Consider the following 23,900-nt stretch of genomic DNA (forward strand, 5'->3'; position numbering starts at 1 on the left):
ACATCCGTTTCGGAAATAGCCATATGATGGGCGGTTTCCACATTCATTACACAAATTTTTTTTTATGAAGTATATTATAAACAACGTAAACATTTTTTACGAACCAAATCCCAAAAAACGTAAACTTTTTTTACGCATTACCTCTTTTTGCGAACCCTCGTTTAGTTCGTAAATGGAGTTTTCGGTGTAATGACTATCGATTTGTGTAGTTTTGAGACCAGTTTAGAAATTTTTTTACGTGTTTTGTTTCGCCGGTTTAAGTGACGGTGTACAATATTGAACACACTTCACCCTATAACTCCGAAACCGAAAGTCGGATCCGAATGAAATTCAGGAATTCCGTATGGGACCACGAGACCTTTCATTTGAATCTAAGTTTGTCAAAATCGGTTCAGCCATGTCCAAGAAAAGTTAGTGAGATTATTTGACACATACACACACAAACAGACATTGCTCACCTCGATGAACTGAGTCGAATGGTATATGACACATGGCCAATTTTCACTAGTCGGTTTTTCAAGTGATTGCATAACCTTTCTATATGAGAAAGGCAAAAACCAATTTACTGTAAAAAAACAGCCAATGTACAGTGGGAAAAAATTACTGGGTTGTATGCAAGATACGCTCGAGCACAATTCCATAAAAATTGATCAACTCTAAGGATCATAACACATGGTCTGAAAGAATACAATTATTGTTGACTTCAGTCAGTGCAAAATTCGACCTTCGATACGAGAACTTGAAGGTTTGCTTAAGGAGCAAATGCATCTTGACATTAAACGTGTGCATTTACTTCAATGCAATAAGACCAATAATGTTGTTTATATCCAGTTCTATAAAGAGTTGGATGCAATTCAATTCGCTAAAGACAATAACAATGTGCACTATGTGGAGCACGAGAACATTAGGTACAACATTCCAGTATATATGAAAGATAGTGCTATAGAAGTGCGTGTGCATGATCTTCCCTCAAGCGTCACCGATTCATATATTCGCAAAACTATGTCTCAATACGGAGAGATTCTCAATATCGAAAAAGAAAAGTGGAAGAATTTTTTCCCCGGTATTCTAAATGGCGTACGTTTGTTACGCATGCGCTTGAGGAGGCCTACGATTGGAAGCTTGGCACATGGAACTGCAAATCGCTTGGCTTCCCAGGATACGACCGAATGCTGCATGATGAGCTCAAATCCGCGGCTTCGATGTCGTAGCACTGCAGGAACTTTGTTGGACGGGACAGAAGGTGTGGAAAAGTGAGCATCGAGCGGCTAGCTTCTACCAGAGCTGTGGGACAACCAGCGTTCTAGGAACGGGATTTGTAGTGTAGGGCAAGATGCACCAGCGCGTGATTGGGTGGCAGCCAATCAGTGATAGAATGTGCGTATTGAAGATCAAGGGCCGTTTCTTCAATTACAGCATCATCAACGTGCACTGCCCACATGAGACGAGACCCGATGACGAGAAGGAAGCATTCTACGCGCAGCTGGAACGAACCTACGACAGCTGTCCACGGCGGGATGTAAAACTTGTCATCGGCGACATGAATGCTCAGGTAGGCCGGGAGGCAATGTACAGACCCGTGATCGGGCTGGAGAGCCTGCACGCGGTAACAAACGACAACGGTCAACGATGCGTAAACTTTGCAACCTCCCGAGGAATGGTAGTTCGAAGCACCTTCTTCCCCCGCAAAGATATCCACAAAGCCACCTGGAGATCACCTGATGATACGGAAAATCAAATCGACCACGTTCTCATCGACGGGCGATTTTTCTCCGACGTCATCAATGTCCGCACATACCGCAGTGCCAATATTGATTCTGACCACTACCTAGTCGCGGTTTGTATGCGCTCAAAACTATCGACGGTGCACAACACTCGTCGCACAGGAACGCCGGGATTCAATCCCGAGCAGCTACGTAGCGTTCGTACTGCAGAGGAATACGCGCAACAACTGGAGCAAGACGGCTGGAGGAATATAAGATCCGCCGTAAGTAGCACTGCTGCAACCGTTCTAGGTACGAGGTTATCGAATCGAGGAAATGACTGGTTTGACGGCGAATGTCAGCAGTTGGTCGAAGAGAAGAATGCAGCAAGGGCGAAGATTCTGCAACACCGCACTAGAGCGAACGAGGAACGATACAGACAGGCACGGAACAGACAGAACACGGTTTTCCGGGGGAAAAAGCGCCACTAGGAAGACCAAGATCGCGAAGCGATGGAACAGCTGTCCCGCGCAAATGACACACGGAAGTTCTATGAGAAGGTGAACCGCTCACGTAAAGGCTACACGCCACAGGTCGAAATGTGCAGAGATACCAGTGATAACCTTCTCATGAACGAACGTGAGGTGATCGACGGGTGAAAGCAGTTCTATGACGACCATCTGAATGGCGAAGCACAAGATACAGAGAACGACACAGGAATAAATCTGGGTGCACGCTTAGCCGACGACAGATTCCCAGCACCTGATCTGTCGGAGAAAAGAGAGGAGATCGGCAAGCTGAGGAACAACAAAGCCGCGGGCAATGACCAGTTGCCAGGCGAACTGCTCAAACATGGAGGAGAGGCACTGGCTAGAGCGCTGCACAGGATGATTTCTAAGATTTGGGAGGAGGAGATTCTACCGCAGAAATTGATGGATGGAGTTGTATGTCCCGTCTACAAAAGGGGCAATAAGCAGGATTGTTGCAATTACCGCGCAATCACATTGCTGAACGCCGCCTACAAGGTACTCTCCCAAATCCTTTGCCGTCGTCTATCACCAATAGCTAAGGAATTCGTGGGGCCGTACCAAGCGGAATTTATGGAGCCCGCGCCACTACGGATCACATATTCGCGATAAGACAAGTACTCCAGAAGTGTCGTGAATACAACGTACCCACGCATCACCTATTCATTGACTTCAAAGCGGCATACGACACAATCGATCGAGAACAGCTATGACAGATCATGCACGAATACGGGCTACGGCAAGGTGATGGACTTTCTTGTATCTTGTTCAATATTACCCTGGAAGGTGTGATTCGAAGAGCGAGGATCGACACGAGTGGCACGATCTTCCGAAAGTCCGAACAACTTTTTGGCTTCGCTGACGATATTGATATTGTGGCACGTAATGTTTAGAAGATGACGAAAACCTACATCGGATTGAAAGCTGAAGCTAGGCATATCGGACTGGCCATAAATGCGTCAAAAACAAAAAAATTAGAGGAAGAAACTCTAGAGAAGAGACACTTTGTCTCCCACCACGAATATTGATAGACGGTGACGATATTGAGGTGGTTGACGAGTTCGTGTATTTGGGCTCACTGGTGACCGCCGAAAATGACACCAGCAGAGAAATACAGAGACGTATTTTGGCAGGGAATCGTGCGTACTTTGGACTCAGAAAAACCCTCCGATCGAGAAAAGTACGCCACCGCACGAAATTGACCATCTACAAAACGCTAATTTGACCGGTTGTTCTCTATGGCCACGAGACCTGGACTATGTTGGCAGAGGACCAACGCGCCCTCAGTGTTTTCGAAAGAAAGGTACTGAGGACCATCCATGGCGGAGTGCAGATGGAAGACGGAACGTGGAGACGGCGTATGAATCACGAATTGCAACAGCTGCTAGGAGAACCACCTATCGTACGGACAGCTAAAATCGGACGTCTACGATGGGCTGGGCATGTCATAAGGATGTCGGACGACAGCCCAGTGAAAATGGTTCTTGAATCTAATCCGACTGGTACAAGAAGAAGAGGAGCGCAGCGAGCAAGGTTGATTGATCAAGTGGAGGGTGATCTCAGAAGCATCCGTGCCTTGAGTGGCTAGCGACGAGCAGCCATGGACCGAGTTATGTGGAGACGTATTCTTGATACAGCAAAGGACACCCCAGGCCTATAGCTCTTAGGTAAGGTAAGTTGAGGAGGCCTATACCTTCTTATGTGACATTCGGTCAGGATACAAGAATCCCGTGCAAATCACTTGTTACCTATGCCAATCAGATGGCCACATGTCAATGGCCACATTGCCAAAAAGCTGTTCACTACGGTAAGCCATGTGATAAACTGGACAAGGAGACAACTATACCAAAGGACAACGGTGCTTCCTTCACACCAACCCCAAGCAACCCCAGTACACCTGTGACAGCCACCAACAACAGTGAAGCATCCCCTTCAACGAATCCATCATCATTCCCTATAGAACAAAGTACACCAGCTGCAGTTAACAACTTACCCTCCAACCAACCAGCAATTGCAACCAATATACAACAAGGTGCATCTACAGCAACTAGCAACGAAAAGAAGACGGAAATCGACAACAATACCATCGATGCGGCAATGGATGACGAGACGAACCACGAACGAAGTGCCCCTCAATCCTCGCAGGAGGGAAATGGAAGCTCCTCTCCCCCTAGATAAAGGGTTACAACGAGATCCAACTCAAAAAAAATTATCTAAAAACTCAGCTAAATCGGCCACGTAAAGCTTGCACGCAAATAAGCCTGAATAAAATATCTTTTAAAAAAAAAATTATCTTCACACTAACACTAACAAGTAGGTACAAATTGAATGAAAGAATTAGAAATTTACATTTTTTCATTTAAAAAATATAAATTTTAATACGGCAACCCTGCACGCTACACGGAATTGAACAAAACACGCTGCGCATGGAGCAAAGCCGCACGTACGCGTACTAGTTTTGGATCGTTATTTTGAATTTGAATGTTTTGACACTCATCGTCCTATAATTTCGAAAACGGAAGTCGGATCAGAATGAAATTGCACAGTATCCTTCAAGACAATAAGAACTTTAATATAAATCGTGATTCGGGAAAATCGGTTTAACCGTTACTGAGAAATCAGTGAGTGAGTTCAGTTTTTGGAGATTTTCTTCGCTATCATCGGTGCTTTCGGAAGCCGAAACCGGTTACTAGTAGTCGCAAAGTAGATGTATATATATTCACTAACTAACAAGATCGGCCAACTAGATGAATTTAGCAGAGTGGTTTAATGATGTCTTTCTCATGTATATAATATTGTGGTATTCTATTCAAAATTTTTCTCTTCGATTTTTGAAAGAAACCAAGGGATTGCTTGTGCATGAACTAGTATAACATACAGAATGAAACAGTACTTTGCTGGCGTAGGTCATCCTTAAGAAAACGAAGGGGGTTTACTATTATATGCACTTCCGGCACCGGAACCCGAGTACCGGTATAATCGAGGTCGGTTCAATTTCCGGCCACCAGCTAACATGACGTACAAACTCAGCTAGTTTTTATTCAAATTTTGAAGATTTTATACAATTTTGCCATTGCACTCTAAATGACGATTTAAATTTTTGTTGTATCCAAAAATATGCAGTAATTTTTGGTAGGACCATAAGACCTTTCATTTGACGCTAAGATTGCGAATAACGGTTTTGAGTCTAGTTTACAACATTTTTTACGGTTTTTGTTTCGTCAATTTAAGTGACGGTGTTTAATATTCAACACATTTTACCCTATAACTTCTGAACCAGAAGTCGGATCCAGATGAAATTAAGAAATCTAAGTTTGAGGAAATCGGTCAAGCCATCGCTGAGAAAAGTTAGTGAGATCCATTTTGGAATATATGACCACTATTTTCGGTGCTTCCAGAACCGGAGACCGGGAAACAGGATAGCCGGAATCGGTTTGTTTAGTTGCCTACTGATAACGGCTATCGATTTGTAGTTTTGAGTTTTGAGACCAGTTTAGAAATTTTTTTACGTGTTTTGTTTCGCCGGTTTAAGTGAAGGTGTACAATATTGAACACAATTTACCCTATAGCTCCGGAACCGGAAGTCAGATCTGGATGAAATTCAGGAATTTCGTATGCGATCTTGAAACCTTACATTTGAAATTGTCAAAATCAGTTCAACCATCACCGAGAAAAAAGAGTGAGATTATTTGACGCATGCACACACACATACATAGATAAATACACACAGAGAAACATTGCTTAGTTCGATGAACTGAGTCGAATGGTATATGACACTTGGCCACCCTTTTTACTAGTCGGTTTTTCAAGTGATTGCATAACCTTTCTATATGAGAAAGGCAAAAATAAATGAAATAACAAAAACTATCTACTTTTCAGATAAACTTTTATATATCTGTTCATTTTCGGTATCGCTAGGGACAAATATTTTTTCCGGTAATATTTTCTTGTGCTCGCTTTTCTTTTTTAGTTTAAATTAAAATGACTATGAATAAATCATCCGTTCTCTCCAACTTTATCTTTTGTGATAATTATTCACACAATTATAAAGCAATCCTGTGCTCAATTACTGATAACTCAATCATTCAGTTCGCTTTGACATCTCATCCAAGTCAGTCGATATGACAAAACCGTTTACGTTCGGGACGGAAGAATCCATGTACAGTATTGTGTAGTGAACAATAGAACGACCTCGAAATGAGTGAACCAAACGAATAAAAACTACCGCCAACACGAAAGAATACAATTGTTGTTGACTTTAGGCAGTGCAAAATTCGACCTTCGATACGAGAACTTGAAGGTTTGCTTAAGGAGCAAATGCATCTTGACATTAAACGTGTGCATTTATTTCAATGCGATAAGACAAATAATGTTATTTAAATCCAGTTTTACAAAGAGTTGGATGCACTTCAATTCGCAAAAGACTATAACAATGTGCACTATGTGGAGCACGAGAACATTAGGTACAACATTCCAGTATATATGGAAGATAGTGCTGTAGAAGTGCGTGTGCATGATCTTCACTCAAGCGTCACCGATTCTTATATTCGCAAAACTATGTCCCAATACGGAGAGATTCTCTCTATCGAAAAAGAAAAGTGGAAGAATTTTTTCCCCGGTATTCTAAATGGCGTACGTTTATTACGCATACACTTGAAGAAGGCTATACCTTCTTATGTGATTTTCGGTCAAGATACAAGAATTCCGTGCAAATCACTTGTTACCTATGATAATCAGATGGCCACATGTCAATGGCCACATTGCCAAAAAGCTGTTCACTACGGTAAGCCATGTGATAAACTGGACAAGGAGACAACTATACCAAAGGACAACGGTGCTTCCTTCACACCAACTCCAAGCAACCCCAGTACACCTGTGACAGTCACCAACAACAGTGAAGCATCCACTTCAAGAAACCATCCAACGTATCCCCTATAGAACAAAGTACACCAGCTGCAGTTAACAACTTACCATCCAATCAACCAGCAACTGCAACCAATGTACATCTAGGCGCATCTACAGCAACTCTCAACGAGCCCAAGACTACGATCCACCAGGAAAACGAAAAGAAAACGAAAATCACACACAACACCGACGATAAAGCAATAGATGATGAGATAAGCCGCGGACGAAGTAACCCTCGATCCTCGTTGGATGGAAATGGAAACTCATCTCCCCCTAGAAAAAGGGTGACAACGAGATCCAATAGCAAAAAAAAATTTTTTAAGTAACAAAAATATAAGCCAATCGGTCACGTAAAGCTTTTACGCAAAAAAGCCAGAATAAAAATTTTATAATAAAAAAAAACTCAACCATTCAGGATTCAACTAAGAACGCTTCAATCCATCTAATACCCCTGACAGACATGTGATTTCCGTACAATGATTTCTGTACAACGCTGTACGTGTACAACGATGAGGTGACAGACATGTTTTGCGCACAGAATGAATATATAGTGAAACGAAAGAACTCAAAACTTAGCTTGATTTCCTAGCTCCGATGATCGATAATATAGAAACCAAAAATTTTCACGGTTTGGAGTGTATTCCCAGTAGCTGGTTTATGACTGATATAATCAATGCCTCTCTGAATTATTAAACTAGTTTTGTGTGTGTGTGTGTGTGTGTGTGTGTGTTCATCGGAAGACTGTTTCACTCATATCAAATTTTGTAGTGTTGAGATACATTTATGACACATTTGTTCTGGGATACAGAATTTTTTCCTTCATTGTTTAAATGTTATTAGCATTAGGGAAAATTTGAAGTCCATAATTTTGATGTTCTACCGTAACATTTACTGACAAAAAAAAAACGGAGGAAATATGATAGACACTAGCTCTACTTTTTTATGCAAAGAAAATGGTTTCTACCCAAAAAGGTGATGAATTACCATTTTTTTTGTAAATCATGCCTACTTTGTCTAAATCCGCAAAAATTTCAAGATGTTCAGTCATAATTCCTTTTTCACCCGCATTTTCACGATAAAATTAAGAGCGCCTAAACTTATAACATTGAGCCTCGAAATAGTAAATAAATCTAAGATATTCTTAGTATGTAACCATCAAGAACGGCATGGCACACACATATTCCAGAAAAAAATGCTATCAATACGAAATTTTCATAAAAAGGATTATGTTTATCATAAACCAGATTTTAAATCCTTGTTGAATTTTGAATCTTTCCGAAATAGATTTGACATATCAAACCTATGTCAAACCTAATTTTGCTTCATAAATCTTATGAAAAATAGTCTACTAGACTGGAATATAATCTCATAATGTTTTATTGAGATTTTAAGGATTTTAAAGTTGTTATGCTATGTTTATGAAGTAACACTGAAAACTACTACGAGTATTTATTAAACTGAATATGGTACTTGGTACGTGTTCTGCTTCAACTTATCCACACTGAAAAACATGATTCACTGTTCTCTATTCATACCCAAAAGAAGACTCTCTTTCTAAACAATTTAAAACAAGTTTTCTTTCTATCCAACGGCATTCAACCTGATGATATAAGACAAAGTAATTAGTAGAATTAGAGTTTCCAGAATTCAATATAGGTAATCAATAAACAGGATGATCACTCAATTGGTTTATGTTTGCTATTGGATATTTATCTTTTATTATTACCACATGTGCATTTAAAATATGAATCATTATGTTTTTAAATCCATTTCAACAATAATTTTACTTGTTATTGAATGGAGTGGAACGAACAAAGATGAATGTATTGTTTTCCTTATTTGTATTTCAAACCTTCATCAAATTTATGAACATTTCTTTGTTGACTGCATTTTGAAAATATGCTACAACGTTGACAAAGTATATAAGTTTTATGCTGCTTGTTAGCATTTAATCGAGATTTTTTTTTCAAAATAAAACGATGGATGTTTATTATTTGATGCTTAAAAGAAGGAAATATTGTTTTATGAGTTCACCATTGCTCGCCAATGGCGCTGGTAGCAGTAAACAGTGATGTGATTTTGCACAGTACAACGATCAATGACCGTAGTACGGAAATCACCGTTGTATCATGATGCTCGCGTGATACCACCGTGATTCAGGGTGACAGATATGTGATTTCATGGTGTACAGTGATACCGATATCACATGTCTGTCATAAGCATAAAAGCATACTTGTTTCTGTAGAAAGCTCAGCAATAATAAATTGTTAATTATCGAATTGAGAATTGCCGATATTCTCAGTAATTACCGAGTTTTTCACCGAGACTTAGTAATAAAATATAAGTATGTATGAACCCGCCTAGTTCACTGAAACCTTATCTAATTGTAAAATCTGAGCAATAGCGAAAACGGAACTTTGGAAACATCCCAGAACTATTGACAAAGAGCTGAAATTGAATGAAATTGGTTCAAACCAACAAATACAATAAGAAATCGATTGTGCGATATTTGATCAATGAAGTTAGAAGGAATGTACGAGTTTTCGAGATTGAAGGTGAAATTGAATAGAAACAATTTTGTGAATTATAACTCATTAGTAGTTTTCAGTCCCTGGAAATTACAAGAAATCTGGTAATCGATTTTTTTCTGCTTAGTGAAAATGTATGTGCATGAATGAATTCACCCTTTAACACATTCCTAATTTTTAAACCGAATGCGTTCTGATCAGTTCTCATGGAACTTCAAATAATCGAACAATAGCACAGCAGTTGAAACACACGATTAAATCGGTTCAAACGGAGCTTTTAGTCACAGTCACGCGAGTATAGAACACAAAACGCCTATCGACATGGGTGAGCCGGCAAAAGCTTTTTGTGCCGTCCTCACTTCACCACATTGCATTCGATCTCATCTCATTGGATCTCTCATCTCACTGTGTTGTTTGTTTTGTTTTCATTCGCCACCACCCAGGGCGGCGGTTTTTGGCGTGTGCTTCCCAGCCGACAGAACCAACTATGCGGTTAGTAGGCCCGATACAATACTGCATACTAAACAGCGACGTACGGACTAAACATCGAGCGGCTGGATCAGAAGTTGCTGTTTGCGTTTTGCGCGAACGCGCGCCACGACCCGAAGCGCCCCAACCGATGGATGAATGGCGTGCGAGATTCGAATCTGCTGCCAAGCTGCGCGGCCCGAGCAAGCCGGAGAGCAAGCGCGCGGTCACAGATTTTAGTTTCAATCAAAACCTCACCGAAAACGGTTGTATGTCGGTTTTGCGGTTGCGAGTTTTCCGTTGAGTAAAAAAAACAGAGGTTCTTACGGGGTTTCGCCGCGAAGTTTCTAGTATAGATACTGTTCTACCCTTTGCTAGGTGTCGTCTTAGAACGGCGTCTGGTACCCGATACGACACATCCTCGATCGGAATCGTGTGACTTACGCAGCAGGGTGTGCGATCCGGTGCAGCATTCAGCATTGTGTGTAAGTGCCGTGTTGTGGAAAACGCGTATGCATAAATTTTATTGAGTTCCACATACCGGAGAAAAAGGGTACTCGTTCTGTTGGCAAACCCCGTTGACGCTGTTTGGTTTTGGTTGTTTTGGATTCGTGAGGATGCGCCCCCTTCACGGCTGGGAGGGACGTTCGGATTTGCATTCTTCTTCATCTCGGCGCCTCACGACGGTGGCGGGTGGGTAGAGCAATGGTTGCAATTGTGATGCAATTTGGATCTTGTCTGCCGTTCGACCGAACTGACACTATGCGGCAAGACTGTTGTTGTTGTTGTTGTTGTTGTTGTTGTTGTTGTTGTTAGTGGAGTAAATACAAGATGTTAAATATCAACCAGTTCAGTGTGCCGATCTGAGCAGTATTAAATGGTGATGATGACGGTGACGGCGACTAGGAAAATTGCCAATCGATAGATCCTCAGGCGAGGTTTGTTTTTGTTTAGAAGTGGCGAAGCGGTGAAGAATGAAAATAAAAAAAACAGCCGAGATGATTTAAGACGGAACGCGTTCGAAGATGTTCCAGTGACCGTAGAAAGATGCAGCATGTTTTGCAATCTTCTTCGCTGATATACTGACCCGGTTGTTCGTGTCCGGATCAGACTAAGGCTGTGAAACTGAGACTGAGACTGAGACGGCGTCGGTGCCGTCTGCAGCAGTCCGGCTTTCGTCGCTGGTTTGGCGTTCAAGTCGTGTTAGATAAAAAGTGGGAAGCAATCGCGCCTGTTTTGTCTACGTCGCAGGTGATTTGAGAGTCTGGTGTCGCTGTCCGTTGGAGTGAAGATTGCAACATATTTTATGTAATTGTGTCCACTAGTGCACCTACTGGAGTGTTTCAAATATTTAACGCATAAATTAAGAGGATTGGGTGTTGGAGTATTTTTTTTGTGTTCTTCGCATTTGAGAATGCATTGCTTAATTGAGTGGTTGGAGAATAAGACAACCGCAACAATAGGTATTGTGATGTGCTTTATAAAATAGGAAAGTTTTTGTACAAACGCATTCGATGATGTTTATACATTTAAGCAAGTTCTTGCGTTATCCAATTAAGAATTCTACAAGAGTTCACAGAGCTGCGAAACAATGTTTAGTAATGAAGAACCGATTTAAATTGGTATAGTTTCTAGTGAAAGTAGATGTTCTTCACAGATAAAAATATGTAGTGAATTTACATCAATTTTCATGCACATGTTTCGGAGCAGGCAATTGAATGGAAAGTTATTTCACTATGTGCTCTACATTCCAATTCAATTTCACATTGACCATGTTTTCAAATCGGATTTTCGATTCAACTGATGTCTATTTCATAGAACAATTGATTTACATGTCGTGTAAAATTCATTATTTTGGAAAAATGTATTACTGATTTGTTCATTGGAATAGTGTTTGTAGGCCGTCAACCTTGCGTTTGACCTTCACTAATTAATTTTAAAATTAAACATATTGCGTTTTGACTTCGAAGATATTGTATTTTGATTCAGCGCCTATTTCCATTTCCCATTTAATCAGATACATTTGATATTTACCTAAAAGCCAATAATATTTGTTTCTACGCGCACATAATTACGATTGGGCTTCTAAAAGAAATCAGTATAATTTCACAGCAATCTCGTTTTGTTATATGCAAGGATGGCTTTTATCGTATCAAAGAACGCTCACTGGCAACTCTTCACACGTTTGAATCAATCCCATCAAAGAGAGACGGATATCATCGCAACAACAAAAACCCGGCATGGCTCATTTAACATTTAACAGAGCGAATTTCTCTCGATGACATTTCTGAGAATCAAAGGTTAGCACGCTGCTGTGGGGATCTTCTCTGAAGCAACAAACGTTCTCGTTTCGCGATCCGATTATATACAGGCAGTTGATAATTGCGATAGAATCAATTTACTATTGCCGCTTATTCTAACTATGTGCATATAATCTTTGTATAAGTTGTGTCTATGAAAATGTCTGTGAATGCTCCATACAAGGGTTTTGAAATATTGCAACCTAGTATGAGAATCATCAAGTTGAATCATCGATTCGATTTTCTGCGATAATTGTCAACTTGCGATTTTCTCTTGGGAAATTCCACACAGAAATGATCATTATCAGACTGTAAATTTTTTTAAGGGCGTGAAATACTCAGAGTATGAAGTTGAGCGAAAAAATGTAGCAAAATTCTCTCACGGTTCATGCATTGTGTGACTCGAGTTCTTGTAGCATCTTTTACCGGATTTAAAAAGTTTTTTTACAATATAGATAGCAATATAGCAGCTTCTCACAAATTTTCGGCAATCACCAACACTGGATATATGTCACAATAGGAATATGACGATGGTGCTGTAGAGTGGAAAAATATTGATTAACAAAAAAAAATTTCAGGGTGCACAAAAATATCATTGCTTCATTTCAAAAACATAAAAAAAGATTACTGCGAAACTCTTTTCAATCACCACAGAAATGAGTAGTATAAATCTTCTAAAGCTTGAAGATTAGTTAAGGATTAAAATCGATTTATACAGTCAATACGGATAATTAAACCATGCAAATGTATATCTATAATGAGTATCGGTGCCGATGAGAAATAATAAGGTTGATTTGCAATACTACAATTGACTTAGTATTTTTCGCACATTATATCACCATTATTATACTTTACAACCTAAATACAGTATCCCGATGAACAAGGGAGAACAAAATTGTATCTGGGGTTGTTTCGTTTTTTCTATCTAAATTAGTCATAATCTTGGCCTCGTTAATAGTAAAAATAACAACTCAATTTAACCTAGGTGTTAACAAAATTGTTACAAACCTTGATATGTAAATATCAATATTATATCTAAATTTGTTACAAATTTATTACGATTTTTCAGCTGTTATCACCCATTGTTTGGGGGGAAAGGCTTTACCGTGCAAATCTAAAAATAGATTTCGCAAAGTAAGATGAAATTACATACCTTTAGGCAATTTGACTAGCCATAAAAAAGTCATGCACAGTCAAGCGACTGGTTTCGAACCGGGAAGTTTTGGGATGCCAACACACGCTACGATTGCATCGGGGCATGAGAACCAATTGAGGTTGGGATTGGCATCATATAATAACTAGTGTGAGTTCATATTGCTACAAACATAATCTATCGCTCTCCATCTCTTTCGTCCTTTCTTTCCAACCGGCAGAGGAATGACAAAGGAGCTATTTTAGAACTAAGAGCAAGCTTTTTTTGGTTCTGAAGAATAGTTGTAAATGAACGGAAATTACTAAATTCAGTGAAGCAAAACTACCTTATAATATCTGAGGAAATGAATGATAGTTTTTCAGTTTTTTCTTCTTTGTACCAAAAGGACCGACTTTCAAATACCAGTCGAATCAGTTCGCTCGTTCAGTTGAAGTACACTCTAAAAAAAATTGAATTTTACTGGTGACTTAATCCCTCATACGATGTAATTCATAGAGACCTAATTTGTCAAATGACGAAAAATTTTATTTGTAATGACTTAATGTTAGATGAACTTACTGGTTTCGACTGTAGCTTGCGTTCTACTAGCAGGTGCGACTGTATGAATTTAAATGCACCTTTTACCGGCCAAGCAGATGCATGCTTCTGTGGCTCAGTCGAATTATCAGACGAACTTGCGATCCAATGATTCTCGGTTGTTCAAGTCGCGGTGGGTTGCTACGAAATTCTTTTTTTTTTATTTCAATGAATTTCATATCATGGAGTTTTAGACACTATATCAAATGTTCTTCCACGTAAATTTGCGTGAATTGCGACGCTCCATTTATGTGCATCTAATAAGATGTATAAAGTGCAGCAAGAACTAAAGATAAATCGATACGATTTTTTTTCTCTATTTCCAGTACATCCGGGGTCCGGTAAAACTAAAGTTGCTATTTTCAATCTGAACTAAAAGACCTATAAATGGAAAAAGTATTAAGCTGAGTTTACATTTTGGTTTTGAGCCCAGTTTAGATTTTGATATTCGTTTATTGCAGCGTCACTTTTGAAAACGTTTTGAGATTTTTAAACCTTCACCCCCCCCCCCCCCCCTTTTATGGACGATTTGGAGCAGAATTGCTCTATTGTAAGCAGTGTTGGAAAAATCATAATCTGAAAAAGCTCATTTCACTTTCTCTAGTGAAAAAGATCAGATAAATTCGCAACTGAAAAATAATGACTGCAATATTTTCGTGGCACGTGGTGTGGTTAATATGAACAAACACATTTTTTTGGCCAAATTCTAAATAGCGATTATAGCGACGAAAGGCTGTTTGCATTCCAGCTGGTTGCATTATTTGAATTAAACCCTATAAAACACCTTTAGCATGAACAAGAATTCTATGAATCAATTCTTTTGAATTGACATACCGGTAGTCTGCGCTCCTGTTGCTTCTGCGTACGTTATTCAAACTAAATGACATGGTGTGGCTAATATTTTTTTTAAACAGCTACATAACATGCTTTGTAGACTATTATTAATCACAGCACTAGCTGCTTTCATTAATGATGTAGTGTCGAATAAATTTCAAATTTATCACCACTATTGATTCGGGACGGGTGTAGTGTGTTGGGTAAGTCGATGCCTATCACGCAGCCCACCGGGGTTCGATTCCCAACTCCGCACATAGGGTAGGAAAATTTTTTCTGGCCGAAGAGGTTAATGACCTTAAGGTTAAAACGACGACACGACCGGACACTCCGAAGAAAAAAATGGAATAAAAAGTGTCTGTAAGCGATTTACCACCAGTTACCATTTATTGAACAGCCCCTTGTTAATAACAAAAGAAAAATTCTCGAGCAACACTGTCATGTTGCTATGAGCTAGTTACCAAGATACCTTCACAAAACAAAAACAAATTTCAATATGCAGCTCATTGCGAATATAGAAAGTGATTAGAACAGAAAGCTTCAGCAAACTGTAGTATATTTATTCAACAAGTTATTTTCTTTACCAAATTTAAGGAAATGAAATGTAGATACGATGATTGGAACACGAATAAAACTGCTAGATCTCAATATTCATCGCTCTAATGAAACTATATTTTACAGGTCTAGCAATAAAGAGTGCATTTTAAAAATCAGCTTTAAATATCGGAATCACTAGCTCATGAAGAAGATTCAATATTGAACGAAAACAGAAAAATATCAACACGATTTCATCTATATTTTCATTAATTCTCAGCCTGATTACTAGCGATAAACAACATCAACAACTCACAACATGTAGAAAGTCAAGAAATTTTCTAAAAAGGTGAAGAGGTCGTAATTTTATATCAAAATTAAATTAATTTAAATAAATATGTTTGTAATATTGAATAGTTTATGAAAAATCCCAACAACCCTGAAAGATACGAAGTCTAATCTGAGATTTATAGGGAACCTCATTATCAAAATCAACGGGTGTTCTCTAATTCTTTTAAATGAAATACAATCGGATCCTCGATTAGTGGATAAATATGGTCCACTAAATCGCATGTTTTGTTTTCGAGTAGGATATATTTCTAGCTCTAATTATAACATGCTACACGGTTTCTTTCTTCTTTCTTAACATTGTGCATTTTAGAAAATCTCAAAAACTAACATATTTCAATACAATGAATAAATGAGAATTGAAGGAAACGAAATCATTTACTAATTTTATTTCATACTATTACGTACATTAAACTATCTGAGGAGAATGACAAATACAGTGACGAATAAAAACAAAAGGATTTTCCCTAGTGAGTCCAAGCTTCTGCAGTACATTCGATCATTTCAATATCAGTGTAGTTTTTTGTATGTCCGTTTCCTTCAAGTAGATTTCATTTGAGGTATCATTATTAATCGTTAGTAGCATGGCATAATTATTTTGCATGAAGAATGCATGTATTCTTTTCAAATACAGTAGTACTTTGTAGTCGTACCCATTGACTAATTTCAAGCCACAAATGTGGCCAGAATTACTACACCAAGACCGACTCATTGATCCACTGCTCTAACAGCTAATGATGCTGAAGAACTTGTAACTGCATAAAACGGATCTTCCACTTGAACCGTTGAATCCATTCTAATTTTTTTCGTAATAATATACCCGTTTTGCAGTTTCATTTGTTTACATTTCTTAAGTCTTCAATATACAGTAACCAAGGTTATGGTAACTGTTATTCAAAATCAATAAAATATCAACTTATGTTGCCAGTTTAAATATTTTTCCAAGCAATTTCGTTTTGACATTACGAGTTATTGAGGGGTAGTTAAATTTGCGATACCGTTTTAATAGACGAGGGGCAGGTCGTGTCGTCGATTAAAACCTCTATAATCAAAAACAAAAAACACTATTGATTCACTTATTAAGCACCCAGTGAACATTTTCAGAAAGGTTCAGTTTTTGTTCATCGACGAATTTATTCATTATGTATTCTGCAAAGGGTTGAGATACAACAGCTATGAAAATTCATTTCCCAAAAATCTTCTGTTCGAGAATCATATCAGATTCAATTCAATGTGCGAACTTTTTTCATGAATATCATATTCTCAACATTTGCTTCTTAGCCATTGTAGACTAGCTGGCGCACCTTCTCGCGAACGTTCCTCATTAAATTCCGTACAGACTTCTTGGCGACAAGTTTTGACACTTTTTTCCAATCTTTTTCGAACTGTTGAATGGTTTCGGCTGCCGAGACATGTTTCCTAAGATGTGCCTTCGTTAATGCCCAAAATTCCTCAATTGGTCGAAGTTGTGGGCAATTTGGTGGATTCATGTCTTTTGGGACGAAAGTGACATTTTTGGTAGTATACCATTCTACCGTTGATTTCGAGTAGTGGCAAGAAGCAAGATATTGCCAGAAGACAATAAGATCCTTGTGGCTTCGAATCATGGGTAGAAGTCGTTATTTGTAAACATTCCTTGATGTATATTTCGCTGTTCATTGAAGCAGTGGTGATGAAGGGTTTTGAAATTGCTTGCCAGACCATAGCTTTCTTACCCAAATTTTCGACTTCAATCGATGTTTCGGAATGGTTTAACACTTGCTTTTCTCGCACTGTATAATATTGTGGTCTCAGCAAGGATTTGTAATCGAGTTTCACGTAGGTTTCGTCGTCCATGATTATGCAGTTCAAATTTCCAGCAAGAATCGTAATGTACAGCTTTCGAACCCTCGGCCTGATCGATGCTTCTTGTTTCGGACTATGTTTCGGTTGTTTCTGTTTCTTATAGGTTCGAAGATTCAAACGTTCTTTAGCACGAAGATCATTTGACTTCGAAGTGCCCACTTTTTTGGCCACATCCCGAACTGAAACCTCCTTCTTTTGCTCGAACGCCTTCAGTATAAGTTTATCCAACTGAGGGTTAGTAGGACCTTTTTTCGACCCGTTTTCAGTTTATCCTCAAAGGTGTTATTCTCACCGAACTTCCTGATTGCATTTCGCACGGCTTCTTCACTTACTCCTTCCGTTTTTGCTATTTTTCTCAGTGACAGTCCGCGTTCTGTGCACCATTTGTACACAATTTTTCGACGTTGTTCTGCTGAAAGTCCACGAATTTCCAAACAAACTGATGAAAACGAATAAACAACTGCACAAGTGGTTAGAAAAGAGTGTAAACAACAGGACGCTGTCATAAAAATTGACAGATTTTGAAAAATTGCGAAATGGCAACGGTTTTTGGGTGCGTCCATATTTTCTGGGACAGTCTTTATGTCACGTCATTACACTCTCACAAAGTCACTATTTTCACAGTCACTATTTCCACGAAAGTGTATCAAACGTTATAATACAGATACGTATTTCGGAATGTTATTGACATCCTTCTTCAGTGTATCGATTTTATAAGTTTATAAAACCTAATAAGTTTAATAAACTTAAAAAACCGATACACTGAAGAAGGATGTAAATAACATTCCGAAATACGTATCTGTATTATAACGTTTGATACACTTTCGTGAAAATAGTGACTGTGAAAATAGTGACTTCGTGAGAGTGTAACGACGTGACATAGTAGAATTAAATGATACAACAACAGTACTATTGTTTCGTTAGAAGATAAAAAAAATTATCGTTTTAATCCACTAGCCGACTATCCAAAAAAAGCAAAAAGTTAAAAGTTGTAAATGTCGAATAAATGGAAAAATTCGGTTTTATTAAGAGCCATTCAAAAATGTCCAAAGAACTATGCGAAGTGCTCCTCCATTAAGTAAGTAAATAACATAAATAAAACACAACTTCAAAATTGATTGCTGTATTATTTTACTCTCAGTTGTTCCGCATTATTCAATTGTGTGGTAGAATATGTTTGTCGTTAATAAGTCCATCTTGAGTTTGAGATGCACCCTTTCAATAGTGGAAGCGAAGTAGAAAAATTTTGCAAAAAACTTACTCAACCAATCAACTAATACGAACGATTATCGATATTCGGAAATGTTAAAGATACATGTCAGTTTTATACATAAACACATCGTTCAGTTATGTATGTAACGGGGTCATATCGCCGAAAGCCACATGAACTAAAACGATGTGGCGTAGCCGCATTAGTATTTTATCATTTTCACTTAACAAACGGAAAATACCACCTACATTTGCCTGGTAGATACACCTATGCAATTGCTTTGATGCTTACTAGCTAATAGTCAACAAGTTTTCTTGGAAACTACTTTCTGAGGTTCATGAATCAATCTTTATTCAAGAGTACAACAATCAATCATTATTCAAGAAGTACAATGGTAAGTTAACAAAACGGGCGTTAACGCTATCATCTTTCGTTTGTCTTTAATTTAAATCAATTCTAATTACGATTTCAAAACGATTTCAGGATTCGGCGAAACGACTTTCGGCGAAATGGCTTTCGGCGAAATGACCCTGATCCGTATGTAACATTACCCACTCGCCTCGTCTTACCCGGAGGATACATCCCGTAACAAAATAAATGAAAAGTGCAAAATAATCTGTGTTATTTAGAAAAATCGTGCGTCAAACTGTATAAGGATAATACGCAAAATGCTAATTTATGAATTGCAAGAAATGCTACAAACGGTTTTCGTGAAAACATAATTTAATGACAATGTAAAGGCATATTAAGGGTTAAAATATACCACAGCGATAGGACGTTAAAGCGAAATACTCGACCTAATTGAAGGATTTTTAATAATTTTCGCATTTCAAATGAATTATTACATACAAACTAATTCGCACCCTCTCATTCTGCTACTAACGCCGAAGGCAATCGCTCCCAGTCGAAGCCATTCTATAGACCAAATATCATCATAGACACACGGGGAGGCATGAGATAGGAAATTGTGAGCACTTAGTTTTCTCACCTTTTGACGACCAGCACATGAAATTTGAAACAATGCGTTTTTATTCAATTTACGCAAAAGTTTACTTATGCGTCCCCCGACTTTGCGCGTGAATGGAGGTTCCAGTGTAATTAACAAAAGTGTACTTTAACACTAATAATGTATTTGAAATTGATCATAAAATCTCTTCTTAGAAGAAGAATGCGAATAAAAACTGTGGTTTGTCGGTTACAATACGATTGTATCTCTTCGGAAAAAAGTCTTCTTCAAGAACATTCTGAACTTACCAAATCACTTAATAGTAGCATTCTAATGCGTCGGCTCAGGCATCTCCTAGAAACTTTACGTTTTGAAAAATAAAAACTGCGAGTTGTTTGGATACGTTTGTACTACACAGAAAAAAATTATGAATTTTACAGGTGACAGAATTCTACAAACGATACAATTCACAACTACTTAATTTTTCAAATGACGCAATATTCCACTCGCACAGAAATTCACACGTTCCAAGTGAAATTTGCACTCGGCTACCAAGTGCCACTGTATCGATTTATATGCATCAATTATTTAATGAACAGATGTGAGCTCTGTGGTTCAGTCCAGTAACCGATGTGCTTGTGATCTAATGTTTCTTGGTTCAAGTCGCGCTGCTGCTAACGATCTTTTGTTTTTTATTTCGTTTGAATTTAAGCAATGTATTTTTCAAATCACATAATTTTACATGTTCTTGGATGAAAATGTGTGTGAAATACGACGCTCCATTTATGTGCATCTTATAAGATGTAAAATCACAAGATTTTCTCGAACTGTGAAAGATTACATCCCCCGAACCGGAGATGTTCGCCATAATCCCTCCGAACTTGACCTCATCGTAGCTTTTGAATAAACCTAAGGCTATCGAAATCTGTTTTTCCATCCCCGAGAGAATTGAGCGGATTAAAAGAGTATGAATTTTACAGGTGACATAATTCTATACTAACGATACCATTAATAACTACACTCCAAAAAAATTTGAATTTTACGTGTGACTTAATCCCTCATACGATGTAATTCATAAAGACCTCATTTCGATGACGATGATGTCGAAGAACAGAATGACGATAAAGACCTAATTTGTCAAATGACGGAAGATATTATTTTTAATGACTTAATGTTAGATGAGCTTGAATTTTACTGGTTTCGACTGTAGATTGCGTTCTGTTAGCAGGTGCAGCTGTATGAATTTAAATGCGCCTTTTATCAGTCAAGCAGATACATGCTTTTGTGGCTCAGTCGATTAACAGATGTGCTTGGGATCCAATGTTTCTCGGTTCAAGTCGCGGCGGTTGCTATCAGTATTCTTTTTTTTTTATTTCAATGAATTTCATGTCATGGAGTCTTAGACACAATATTGAATGTTCTTCGACGTAAATTTGCGTGAACTGCGACGCTCCATTTATGTGCATCTAAGAAGAAGTAAAATCACAGGGTTTTTTTAAGTGTGTACTTAACTTATCAGATGACGCAATACGAATGGAAGTACAAAATTTTACAGGCTCCGAGTGTAACTTGCACTCGACTACCAAATGCCGCTGTTTGGATTCATATGTAACAATTATTCATAAAGCATGTGCTTCTGTGGCTTAGTCGATTGACTGGAGTGCTTTGTGATCTAATGTTTCTCGGTTCAAGTCGCGCTGTTGCTATCGATTTTTGGTTTTTTATTTCATTCGATTTCAAGCCATGTAAAGTTCAAATCATACAATTTTTTAATTTTTTTTATGAAATATGACGCTCAATTTATGTGCATCTTATTAGATGTAAAATCACAATAATTTTTCGAACTGTTTAAGTTTTGTCGGTTACATAACGTATACGGTTATACCTTCGGAACCGAAAATGACAGCCAAACGAGGCTAAGGTTGTAGAAATCTATATTACCATCTTAGATAAAATTGAGCAAATTTTTGAAACGTAAAAAACAAAAGATACATACATTCAAACATAGACATTTTTTGATCTCATCGAGCTGAGTCGAATGGTATGTATACTAGGAATGTTCGAGGCTCCAACTAAAAGTCGGTTTTCATTAAAATCATTATCCTTTCTATAGAAGACAGCAAAAAATCAATTCGCTTTTTCTAGAATCTATAAATCTAGCATCGAAAAATATGGAGTTCTTTTCTTGTGTTGGAAGCTATACAATACCTTAGTACAAATGAACGTACGACTGATCTAAAGTGAATTTACATCCAATCGGTATATTGCCTGTTGAATATTGATCGTTTAGTAGCTACTTAATACAAGTTTCGCAACCATTTTCGCTTCTCACTGTATTTGAGGAACGAGATTTAACAAGATTCTGAAAGTAAGATTCGTTAAAAATAACATTAAGCCTACTCGACTAGTTGTACTTGAATCAGTGAATGGTACCGGTTACGAAATGGAAAATTAGGTTAAGTCATCTGGGCACCCGTGTTTATTGGCATGGGGTCATAAGTGTTTCAGCTGGGGGAGATGATTCCTACACGCAACCGGGGTAGATTCCAACTTGAAAGTGCATTGGCGAAATTGGCGAACGGCAGACGTGATTTGAAAGAGGTTGTTCTTTTTGCGCGAAATTATATAAGTTTCATCTGCTCCATTCCAAATCACTTTGAAGATCGGTCGCCGCTTGGGGTGTGAGAGCAGAAGGGTGATTGCTTAAATTAATTCAGCCAAACTGGACAAAACATGATTGGTCATTTGTGCTGGATCATGGGAAATTTTTAGGTATTGCAACCGATGGTAAAGGGTTGAATAGGCTCTGTTGGTTGTGGGGTTTGAACTATGAAAATGCAAGAAGTGCTCCCACGTGATGAAGAAGTAGCTGATTTTGTTTTATTTGGATGTTTGAAATTCCACGCTCAAACTTCTCAAATGATTGATCGCCTTGAACCTGTAGAACACTCAAATAATCAATTATTTTAATGATTAAAACCATCGTTAAAGCCCTAAATGGTTCGATAGACATTTCGACTAATCGGCTCTTGTTGTACTTCAACGGAATCGTCGTCGGAACTCCGACTCATTAGGGAATACTTGTTTCGAAATACCATCATTCTCAATAGGGTAGAAATCCATTATTCCTGATCCATAAAATGTGAGCTGAACAGAACTATCGCATCACTGCGCTCAGTGCATCATCGGATGGAATCTCGATTTGCTTTGCGATCATGTGCAAAAGGTCAGAGAGTAACGACGACGACTCATCCTCCGCTAAAAGTTGTTCAAGAATGCCGTGCCGGCACAGCTGAGTCTTAGAACTAAATGCTCGACAATTCACCAACCGATTCACCGAGACTGATTCTGGTTGGTTGCAAATCAATACCGATTGGCCGGGATCATCAGCGATAGAGGATTTGATTTGCGCACCAGGATGTCGTTAAACACTACGCAGTGGCGGCAGCGCAGCAACTTGCGCGAGTAATTGCCGGTAGCCATTAAAGGTCTATTATTTTTAATTGATTCACCACCACCGGGTCTTGAATGGATGGCTTTTGAGGCTCGTGCGGTTCTTTTTATGACAATTTTTTTTTGCTCCGATAGAACGCATCATTATTAGGTAAATTCTCGCATGAAGTTTAGCATCGACATACGGCCAAGTGTAGGTTTGTTTGCTAAATTGTGGCGTCCCCGTGCGGTGGCGGTGACGAATTTGTTACATCCTGAAACCCTTCTTTTTGCAAACTTTTTTCCCTGACCTTACGTCGGATGTTACCTGTTTACTTAAATACCAACATCTACGTTGAGAACGTAGACGAATATGCGTTTGTGCGGAAATTTGATTGCCATTCTATCTACAGGGCCAATGCGTCGACAGTAAAAATAGACAATACTCAATCTAATGGATTCAAATGGGTGAAATAGGCAGAAGAATTGAGAAGAATTCGATTGCACCACAATGTTTTTGTGTAAGAATGGTATTGCACTCAACAGGCCCGTACCAAGGATTTCGTTCCGGGAGGGGCCCTGATCGAACAA

The 23,900-nt window shown here is 38.5% G+C and overlaps 1 protein-coding gene across 3 annotated transcripts in view; it reads left to right on the forward strand.

Moving 5' to 3' along the window:
* The first annotated feature begins 10,385 nt into the window (after positions 1-10,385).
* Positions 10,386-23,900, forward strand: part of LOC131427825 (putative mediator of RNA polymerase II transcription subunit 26) — a 99,187-nt gene continuing 85,672 nt past the window's right edge. For 2 of the 3 annotated variants that reach the window (XM_058591360.1, XM_058591359.1), the window contains exon 1: positions 10,386-10,616. The gene's annotated coding sequence lies outside the window, so the exon portion shown is untranslated. Of the gene's footprint in view, positions 10,617-10,667; positions 10,825-23,900 lie in introns of those variants that run through there. The other variant, XM_058591361.1, reaches the window with a different exon arrangement.

This window comes from Malaya genurostris, chromosome 2 (genome assembly GCF_030247185.1).
Source record: "Malaya genurostris strain Urasoe2022 chromosome 2, Malgen_1.1, whole genome shotgun sequence".
Classification (NCBI taxonomy): Eukaryota; Metazoa; Arthropoda; class Insecta; order Diptera; family Culicidae; genus Malaya; species Malaya genurostris.